The sequence below is a fragment of the Pinus tabuliformis genome, chromosome 1_1 (genome assembly GCF_031772625.1).
Source record: "Pinus tabuliformis cultivar Carrire ecotype Pingquan chromosome 1_1, CPIR1, whole genome shotgun sequence".
NCBI lineage: Eukaryota > Viridiplantae > Streptophyta > Pinopsida > Pinales > Pinaceae > Pinus > Pinus tabuliformis.
The window spans coordinates 739,427,538-739,439,465 of record NC_142297.1 but is presented as its reverse complement, the minus strand read 5'-3'; positions in this window follow the sequence as shown (position 1 = coordinate 739,439,465).

Genomic DNA, 11,928 nt, shown 5'->3' with positions numbered 1-11,928 from the left:
TTCCCCACAATCAAGCCCACTTAGCTTGCTACCCCATTTGCAAAACCTTAGCAAGTATTGTGCCTCATGAACCATTCAGGTAGAGATCCCTTGACTCTTTTTGAATTTAAGTATGGGGGATTTTCGCAGTGCATTATATTACATTTTTTGGGATTCAACTGCGTTAAGTAAGTCATTCAAAGTATGACCATTTCCATGAGAGGTAGTCGTAAAGTGACTAATTTCTCATGATTTTTGAATAGTTCACTTAGCACTCATTGCATCGGGTGATGCTCACAGGGGTGAAGAAGTGGGATTGAAACTAGTGAAATGTGGAGAACGAATCACATAGCATCAATCATCACTTCCGGGGCTTGCACCCGGTAACCAGGACTTCCCAGGAGGTCACCCATCCCAGAACTCCTCTGGCTCAAGCGCGCTTAACTGTGGAGTTTTTCCCCACAATCAAGCCCACTTAGCTTGCTACCCCATTTGCAAAACCTTAGCAAGTATTGTGCCTCATGAACCATTCAGGTAGAGATCCCTTGACTCTTTTTGAATTTAAGTATGGGGGATTTTCGCAGTGCATTATATTACATTTTTTGGGATTCAACTGCGTTAAGTAAGTCATTCAAAGTATGACCATTTCCATGAGAGGTAGTCGTAAAGTGACTAATTTCTCATGATTTTTGAATAGTTCACTTAGCACTCATGAATAGTTCACTTAGCAAGCTAAGTGAACTATTCAAAAATCATGAGAAATTAGTCACTTTACGACTACCTCTCATGGAAATGGTCATACTTTGAATGACTTACTTAACGCAGTTGAATCCCAAAAAATGTAATATAATGCACTGCGAAAATCCCCCATACTTAAATTCAAAAAGAGTCAAGGGATCTCTACCTGAATGGTTCATGAGGCACAATACTTGCTAAGGTTTTGCAAATGGGGTAGCAAGCTAAGTGGGCTTGATTGTGGCGAAAAACTCCACAGTTAAGCGCGCTTGAGCCAGAGGAGTTCTGGGATGGGTGACCTCCTGGGAAGTCCTGGTTACCGGGTGCAAGCCCCGGAAGTGATGATTGATGCTATGTGATTCGTTCTCCACATTTCACTAGTTTCAATCCCACTTCTTCACCCCTGTGAGCATCACCCGATGCAATGAGTGCTAAGTGAACTATTCAAAAATCATGAGAAATTAGTCACTTTACGACTACCTCTCATGGAAATGGTCATACTTTGAATGACTTACTTAACGCAGTTGAATCCCAAAAAATGTAATATAATGCACTGCGAAAATCCCCCATACTTAAATTCAAAAAGAGTCAAGGGATCTCTACCTGAATGGTTCATGAGGCACAATACTTGCTAAGGTTTTGCAAATGGGGTAGCAAGCTAAGTGGGCTTGATTGTGGGGAAAAACTCCACAGTTAAGCGCGCTTGAGCCAGAGGAGTTCTGGGATGGGTGACCTCCTGGGAAGTCCTGGTTACCGGGTGCAAGCCCCGGAAGTGATGATTGATGCTATGTGATTCGTTCTCCACATTTCACTAGTTTCAATCCCACTTCTTCACCCCTGTGAGCATCACCCGATGCAATGAGTGCTAAGTGAACTATTCAAAAATCATGAGAAATTAGTCACTTTACGACTACCTCTCATGGAAATGGTCATACTTTGAATGACTTACTTAACGCAGTTGAATCCCAAAAAATGTAATATAATGCACTGCGAAAATCCCCCATACTTAAATTCAAAAAGAGTCAAGGGATCTCTACCTGAATGGTTCATGAGGCACAATACTTGCTAAGGTTTTGCAAATGGGGTAGCAAGCTAAGTGGGCTTGATTGTGGGGAAAAACTCCACAGTTAAGCGCGCTTGAGCCAGAGGAGTTCTGGGATGGGTGACCTCCTGGGAAGTCCTGGTTACCGGGTGCAAGCCCCGGAAGTGATGATTGATGCTATGTGATTCGTTCTCCACATTTCACTAGTTTCAATCCCATTTCTTCACCCCTGTGAGCATCACCCGATGCAATGAGTGCTAAGTGAACTATTCAAAAATCATGAGAAATTAGTCACTTTACGACTACCTCTCATGGAAATGGTCATACTTTGAATGACTTACTTAACGCAGTTGAATCCCAAAAAATGATATCTAATATAATGCACTGCGAAAATCCCCCATACTTAAATTCAAAAAGAGTCAAGGGATCTCTACCTGAATGGTTCATGAGGCACAATACTTGCTAAGGTTTTGCAAATGGGGTAGCAAGCTAAGTGGGCTTGATTGTGGGGAAAAACTCCACAGTTAAGCGCGCTTGAGCCAGAGGAGTTCTGGGATGGGTGACCTCCTGGGAAGTCCTGGTTACCGGGTGCAAGCCCCGGAAGTGATGATTGATGCTATGTGATTCGTTCTCCACATTTCACTAGTTTCAATCCCACTTCTTCACCCCTATGAGCATCACCCGATGCAATGAGTGCTAAGTGAACTATTCAAAAATCATGAGAAATTAGTCACTTTACGACTACCTCTCATGGAAATGGTCATACTTTGAATGACTTACTTAACGCAGTTGAATCCCAAAAAATGATATCTAATATAATGCACTGCGAAAATCCCCCATACTTAAATACTTTATTATTATTATTATTATTATTATTATTATTATTATTATTATTATTAATTTAGTTATTTTAATTTATTTTTATTATTATCTTTATTTATTTATTTATTTATACCATTATTTTTATTTTGTCTTTTAGTTTTGTTTTATCCTCATTTGGTTATTCAATTTAGTTTTATTTTTATTATTTTTCGTTTTATTTTTATTATATTTTTATTCACTTATTAATTTATTATTAATTTTTAGTTTGAATTAATTAATTTATTATTATTATTATTATTAATATTATTATTACTTTAATTATTTTATTTCTATTCTTATTATTTATTTTAGGTATTTATTCTTTACCTTTGGTCATTATTCCCCCTTTATTTATTATTTGATTTCATTATTTTTAGAGCTTTAGTATTATTTTGCATTACTAAGTTTTAATTTATTAATTAATTAATTAATTTATTTGTTTTATTTTTATTTTTATTTTTACTATTGGTATGTGTTTTATTCCATTGATCCATGCGCGTTTTAACTCTTATTTATCTCATTTGTTTTATTCGATTTGGTTGTGGATTTATTTTATGAGTTTTTTATATTTTCATTCTCCCTTAATTTAGTAGTCTGTTGCAACTAATTTTCTTACTGTATTTTGATCCTGGTCCCTTGGTCATATTAGCGGCTGGTCAAACTAGCCGTTGGAGGCTCTACTCGGTCTATTTAACATGCTTCGCTAGATCTGTTCTTCAACTTGTCCTGACGATGAACCACACTAGTTGGTTCGAAACGCGTCGACAAATGATTTTCCATGTGATTTTCGCCGAAATCTTTCTCTAACATAATATGGATCACAGAAGCCTAAACTCTATTAATAATTAGTTTGTTTGAAGTTTGAAAATAATTTGGTTTTTCAAATAATATTCCCAAATCTTCATTTCCTTCTTTTTACACATTTTAGATATTATTACTAATAATAATAATTAATTTTAAATATTTTAAAATATCCACATACACTCAAAATAATTATCCTACAAGATTGATACATAAATATATATGCACTGCCATTTTTGAACTTTATAAGTTGTATATATCCAATTGTATTTATTAGAGTGTCATGGATTAACATGGACTTTTCTCAGTTAAATAAATATTAATATGTCTATTAAATTATATAGTTTTAAAAAGAAAATATAAAAATTAATTAAATATTATATATTATATATAATTTAATTTTTTTCCTAAAATTAAGTATTAATGTAATCTATGATAATATAATTTCAAGATTCTATGTAAACATCAGTCACATCAAATTTTATTTAAAATTTTGATTTTTATATCAAAATTTTAAAATTATACTCATATAAATTACATTAACACTTAACTTAATTATATATATTTATTTATTTTGTTAATGGTAAAAAGTCCATGTGGGTCAAGCAAGGTTGCCCACTGTCTCTTACCCTTTTTGGTTTATATATCGACAAGCTTGAGGAGTGGTTAAATTCGCAAGGGGGTGATGGTATCTATTTGTGCAAGTTTGTTATAAGGCTTCTTTTGTATGCAGATGACCTTATTCTGATTGCTAAATCGGCGCTTGGTTTGCAAGAGCACTTACTATCCCTTGAGAATTTTTGTAGAAGTGTGGGGATGCAAGTCAATATCAGAAAAACGAAAGTAGTGGTCTTCTCTAAGAAAAGAAAACATAACCAACATAAGTTCTACTTTGAAGGCAACATTCTGGAAGAAGTTGCGGAATACAAATACCTCGGAGTTGACTTCAACAAAAATCTAAGCTGGAATGGTTGTAGAAAGAAAAAAGCTTTGGGGGGTTGGAAAGCATTTTATGCTTTTCAAAATAGGTGTAGAGAGGCAGAGTTATGGGACTGGAAGACAACTCAAACTCTTTTTGGGCTTCTAGTGATTCCAGTGATTCTATATGGTTGTGAACTGTGGGCTAGCAGTACTTCCGACATGCAGTGGAGACAAATTAAGAAAATTCAGAAGCGTTTGATTACAAACAAATTTAAGATTAAAAGTGCAGTGCCTTATGATATCTTGTTAAGTGAAACAGGGGCTGCTCCTATTGAAGCAATTGCTATGTGTAAGGACTTTGGACACCACATATCTCCACAATGGTATGATATTGTCCACTTTGGGCCTAAGCCCTCATGGATTTGCTTTTGGACTTACCCAAAAGGCCTCATACCAATGGAGATATTTGTCCATCCTTATATATCCATGATCCTCCCCACCTCTAGTCAATGTGGGACTTTGGTCGTATACCCAACAATCCTCCCCTCGAACAAAGGACCATCGAGCCTCCCCTCAAATGATTATCCATCCGTCCACTCTCTACCAACCAGGATTCTCCGCTCCAATGCGTTGGAAGCACACGCCTTATATGGAGCACCACCTACCTCGAGAGCTTGCTCTATCCCAGGTCAACTCCTCTTCACCGTGTTGGAACCAGGACACGTCCATGAAGAATCCGGAGCACACCGCCTGCCTAACCGAGCTCATCCACGAATCCCATCGTGATATTACCGGGGCCCACCACCTTCGTTCGATATTCCGAGGATTCATCCACTTGGCTAACTTCGGGGCATGGCTCTGATACCACTTGTAAGGACTCTGGACACCACATATCTCCACAATGGTATGATATTGTCCACTTTGGGCCTAAGCCCTCATGGATTTGCTTTTGGACTTACCCAAAAGGCCTCATACCAATGGAGATATTTGTCCATCCTTATATATCCATGATCCTCCCCACCTCTAGTCAATGTGGGACTTTGGTCGTATACCCAACACTATGGTGCGAGTCATAAGTTATTTAAAAAAAATTGAGCAAATGGAAGAGGGTAGATGGCCTAAGGTTGTCTTTAATGATAGATTGTGCAAGAGCAAAAAAACTTGGATGCAACAAAATAACAAATGGTTTAGTAAATGGGATATTTGCTTGAACGCATGCCCCATAAACAGGAAAGAGATAAAAGCTTTTGTTATGGAAAAGTTCCACAAACGTACTTGGTAGAAGGAGCTAGGAAGAAATAAAAATTACTATATTGAAGTGTTTAATCCCACTCATAATCATCAACCAAAAGCATACATAGAGGCCAATATCTCTTGGAGAGCCAAAATTCTTATTGCTCAGTTAAGGACTAATTCTCATCAACTCCGTTGTGAAACAGGGCGCTGGAAAAGGCCAAAGGAAGTGTGGGAGAAAAGGGTATGCATTTTTTGTTCTTCCGGAAAAGTGGAAACAGAAAAACATTTCATTTTAGAATGTGAGGCCTTCAAAGACAACAGGGAAAGTTATGCAGATACGCTGGCAGCTAGCTCTTGGGATAATCTATTTAACGAGGGGTTTGTCGAGAAGACGGGAGCATTTATTGTGAAGCTTCACAAAAAAAGGGCCGAATACATCAAGCAGATGAAAAAGCAATATGTCCCATAGGCTATCTTTAGCCTCGTGGACGTTAAAATAATTTCTTTCTTTCTTTCTTTCTTTCTTTCTGTTAATACATGACACTCCAAGAAATACAATCCGACCTATACAACCTGTAAAGTTCGAAAAAGGCAGTGCAAGAAATACAGTGTATAACGACGAACCTTCGGAAAAGAAAAAAATAAGTGAAAAAGCCCAAGTTAATCCTTGACAGTACCAGAAATACAATCCAACGTTTACAGCCTCTAAAGTTCGAAAAGGCAGTACAAGAAATACATATATAATTATGCTATTAACCGTTAGAAAAGAAAAAATAAATCACCTATATGCCTCACATGACATAAAAACCCTAGATATACTAAACCCTCGTCTATAAGTTGTGAGGTCAGATGGTGCACACAGGTTTCCATTGATTTTTAGTTAAAAATAGAAAACATTTATACAAATCTAATTTTTAGGATGGATAATTTATAGAAATTTTTTGTAGTGATTGATAATGATGGATGTTGGAGCAAGATCCATTTGGAATGCATTGGGCGGTTATCACAAACCTTCAAGGAAGCTAATGATTCTAAAAAATATCAAAGAAACTAAACAATTTATCCATTAATAAACAATGGTGTTGTCATCCTTTGTTCTTTCCATTAGGGTTGCATGTTGTTGATGAGAATGTGAAACCCATTTTGTTCAAATTACATATTATATTTTATAAAAAATTAAAATATTAACAAGTTATTATATTTTTATGAGAGGATTTTTGGCGTAAATCATAAGATATTTTATTTGTCGAGGCGTTTCGAACCAACTAGTGTGAAAAAGCCTGATCTGCTCATTCAACTTGTCCTAACGTGAACCACACTAGTTGGTTCGAAACACCTCGACAAATGATTGTCCTAATGTGAACCACACTAGTTGGTTCGAAACACTTCGACAAATGAAATACCCTGTGATTTACGCCGAAAAATCTCTCATAAACTTATATAGATCAGAGAAGCCTCAATTCAACGAAGTTATTATATTTTATTGATACAAAATTACAATAAAGTATTTATAAAATGGTTGAAATATTAGAATGGATAGGGATTTTATACGAAAGTAAATATTAGCAAGTTATTATATTTTATTGATATAAAATTACAATATAGTATTATAAAATGGTTGAAATATTAGAATGGATAGGGATTAAATTTTTAAGTTGTAATTTTTGTATTGATATAAAATATTGACATAATCTTAATCTTTATTTATACTTGATAAAAGATAGGTCTATGTTATATTTTATAATACTATTTATATTATATATAGTTTTTTTAAATAATATATATATGTTTTTTTTGCTTTGATATGATGCTAGCTTACATGAAAGGGGTTGTGGATTCCACTATACTTGGTGCATTGCATGTGTTTCTGTCACTTCATTGATCATGGAACAAAGTTTGTACAAGGTTAAACATTATCTGAATATTGCAGGTGGCATTGGGAGGTATAAGATGGCTCAAAGGAGAATTATATCACATTGGCAAAGTTGGGGAGGGGGTTGGGAGGAGGGAAATTGACAATATTGACAGTAAGTTAACCATTCTAGCCAAGAGATCAACCAACATCTCCCATTCCTCAAATGAGGGTAGTGACCACATGCTTGGAGATTCAACTTACTAGGTGTTATGTCTCACTTGTTTTTTTTGCTTGCAGCACTAGTAGTCTTTTTTTCTCCTAATGTCAATGCATGTCAAGGTCTAGCACATCTAGTTTTTCTATAAGTTTGTAATTAGAAAATGATCTATCTGAGGTTTTAGCTGACTCGAGCTAATGTTATTGGTCTAGTGTCCCTCCCATAAACCAATCGCAAATTTTTTTTGATCTATGTAATCATCATTTGATTTTAATACAAAGTGCATAACCATATATATATATATATATATATATAAGATGAGATATTATATCAAATTTTAACATGTTAATTCTAAAATTGTGTGTGTGGGGGGGGGCATTTTTTTAGTATGTTTAGTACTTTTTTCATTTTAATTTTTAAGGTGATGTGTATATATGTGTTAGAAAAAAAATTTATCTGGTATTTTCTTCATTGTACTGTGTTGAGCTAAATCATCCGTCCAACTACTTGAGGAATAAAGTTAAGTTTTTCTTTCTCTCAATCATCCAAAAAATTGAGAACCTAAATCTCACACCCTAGGCTAAGTTATTTTATTTCCCCTAGATTGTTTGGATTTAGTATCACTAGAAGGAAACCTAAGCACCTGTATTATAGACTCTGTATGCCCTAGAATGAGAAATCACTTGTTTCTCTCTTGTGGCATTATTTTAAAGTATAAAGACCACTTCTTTATTATTTCACACTAAATTAGGTTAAAGTACCACAAAATCTTACATTTTTAGCACTCAATGACTTGTTGATGTATGCCCTAGGGTTGAACATTGTGTAGAAGTACATTAGAGAAGCAAAAATGAAGTTTTCCATGCATTTTCTACCATTTTCTAGGGATAACATGAATGTTTTATTTGTTGTTCTATGCTTTATTAACCATCAAAATTTGTTGTAACTTTGTCCTTGGTTTGCTCTCTAGTTTAGCCTTCATTTCACATAGTTTATTCACAATTTTCACGACGAAATTTGTTGTTGTCATAAAGTATTGTTTTGATGCAATTGTTTGATTTAAAACCCTAGTTATATCAATCTTGAGTATTTTATTGATTATGTGTGTTTTAGAAACCTATTTGAAACTTTTTAGACCAACCATAGCTTTTAGATTGACTCATAGCTCCCTTGAATCCAAATCTAGAACTTATTCCTTCATCCATCTCAAACCCTAATTTGTCATAACTTTATTTGGTGAATCAATGTTGTAGAATCCTTAGGGGGCACTTAATTTAAGATCCTTGGGTTACTTTATCCCTAAGCACTACTAGGGAAGACTCCATTGTGTTGGATTGTGTCCTTCACTAAAGAGAGGCGAGTAGTTGTTGAGGTGGCTCTAATGATACTCTTAAGTGTTGCACATTGTCTAGGTCACCTAATGAGGCTTTGCACTAGGTGCTAGATTTTGTTGTAACAATACTTACACTTATCATTGTTGTGAAACCTAGCTAAGAAGGGAGAGCTTTCTTGTGAGTGCATGGACTCAAATCCATAGATCACCGGAAATTGATTAACATAACATAATAGGGGATTTTGGATGAAGAGGTGGAGATGATATCATAGAGCTCTTGGAGTGACAATTTGCAAACCCACCACTATTCACTATGTGGTAAAGGTAGCTAAATACGAAAGGTTCTATTTGCAGATTGAAGGAAGTTTCATTCACTAAAGGAGTCATTAAATTTAGCCTTCACCAAAAGGGTTTAAAGGAGGATATTGTTATGTTTTGGAATTGGATAAATACAATCATATTGGAAGTGGCTTGAGCAAGATATATAACATAGGAATTAAATTTAAAGTTGTATTATGATATAGAGTTAGGATAGAAGTTGAATGGAATGAGTTATAGTAGACGATATCGACAATGGGCAGTGACCTTGATAAATAATCATATTTTTTTCTATTGTCTCATGTTTTGGGCACATGATGAGGCTAATCTTGTTGTTGTTGTAAATCAATCAAACACTTGTTGTACCTAAATTTAAATGATGTAATGTTTCAAGGGTTGCATGATTGGATGGACTTAACACCCCAAAGATTTTGGTCCAAGTTGTAAAGCCTAGCCTTAGGCAGGTTCAATTCCCTAGGTTTGTTGTAAGCCTCATTGTTGAGGCATATGTGTTGTAGCATGGTGGCACACACATTCATCCCTATAATGAATAAAGAGGATATGGGATGAAGTTGTGGAATGAATCATTTGGATAGTACAAGGGTGGTAGGTGTACGCATATGCTAGCTTGATGTTGAATCTTCGACTGAGGGGGGAATGTGTGAAGTAATCTTAGAATATGAGATGGTTAGTAGCAAGTCATTGTTAAGTAGGAATATAACACGGTTATGAGCCATGCAGGTGAAGATATTTCCTATATAATTGATTAGTACAACAATTGGCACCCATGTATCTCGATAAATGATTTCTTTTTATATGGATATCAATGATCATATTTTTGCAAGTGCAAAAGGAAGGGCCAAGAAATCATAAGGACGAGGAAACTAAAGATAATAAGATGTCGCAAATCAAGACGAAGACAACAAATCAACAAGTAGAAGATTAGACAAGAAGATAAATATTATGGGGGGTGTTGAAATATTATAATTACTCCCACTGGCAAATCTTGAAAGCTCTAGATCTAGTTTTGTTATGGGCCCATGGTTTTGGTAACACTTTGTATTTTCCCATGTTATTTGTTGTAATCATGAAAGGTTTGTTAAGTCTACTGTAAGTTGTCACAAGCGACCAGACTTAGCTAGAGTGGCCAAGGATATAGAAATGAAGTTGAGGTGAACCACAACTCATATACATGGTGGTTTTCATGTTATTAGTCACTTATTTATGTATTTCATCTTTTTTCTTCCTAACAAAAATATCTTATTTATAGTTTATCAGTATGTATATTATATAACAGTTTTTTTTTCACGATAACTTGTGAATTGTTAACTTTATAGGATTTTTCATAGAAATGCCTAGGATCGAATCACAACAAGTGCCACTGTTCACCTCTATATCGAGATATTCAAATTTTCCTACCCCTTTGGGCTTATAGAAATTACTCGTCAAAATTTTCAACTTGTTCAATTTTTGTGTGCACAAGTTAACACGTCTCCAGAGAATAGAACTTAGGTGGAGGGGGAATTAAACTTGCTAGCTACCATTCAAGCTATTGTCCTTTGACCTATATAACATATGTTGTAATATACATCAATGGTATAAATCACATCTTGCTAATCATCACCAATAACCTCATTAATTAATACAATATCTATAACCCAAAAAAAAAGTAATTATCCAATGAATATGCATATATTTGTTATGTAAATGTAATTAATAACCCCATTTGAATGAAACAAACAATCAATCTATGATTGTGTTAGTGCATCATCAAAGCTATATAACTGAAAGCACAAAAATTCTTCCTTGTCGTAATGAATTTGGACCATAACCCTGCTTGTCAACACTCGCTCTCCTTGAGTGCATTGACCACCCACCCTTATTGGATTGTTTGGGCTAGGGGTCTGCCACAGTGGCATCGACTCACCACTCATTTGTGAACATTATCTTATGTCAGTGTCACCTATGGAACAATGGAAACGTCATTTCAACTACAGTCTGCACCAAATCTCCAATGTCTCAAACAGATCAATTAAAAGCTTTGAAAGATATGAAAAACATCTATCGCCATTTATGAAATATTAAAATGATTTTAATGCACTCAGCTTTCTTAACTGCAAACTCTCCATTGCAGACCCCCACATTGATTCCATGTGATTATGGTTATGAAGAGGATGTGGAGGATATCCCATCATATATTTTTACTTTGTTGGTTATCTTATATGTCATGTAAGATCTCCTTAGTCATATCTAATATATACAAATGCTATGGCATATTCGGGTCAAAAACACTTGATTTCAGAGTTATGGAAATTTTATTGTGAGCATTCCTTACAATTTGAAACCAAAATTCATGATTTAATAAGTCATGTATGTTATGGTCATTTTTTTTCTTAAAATAAAAATATAAATTTTTTCAACATAATTATATTATTGAAAGATAAATTTTTAATCAAACTTTCATTATTAAAAAATCACTATTTAAAAATAAAATTTTAAAATATTTTTTTTTTTATGAAAAACATAAAAAAAATCACTATTTAAAAATAAAATTATAAAAAAATTAAATAAAATTATAAACATAATTTTTTTTTATGGAAAACACAAAAACCCCGCAACAACATATTTAA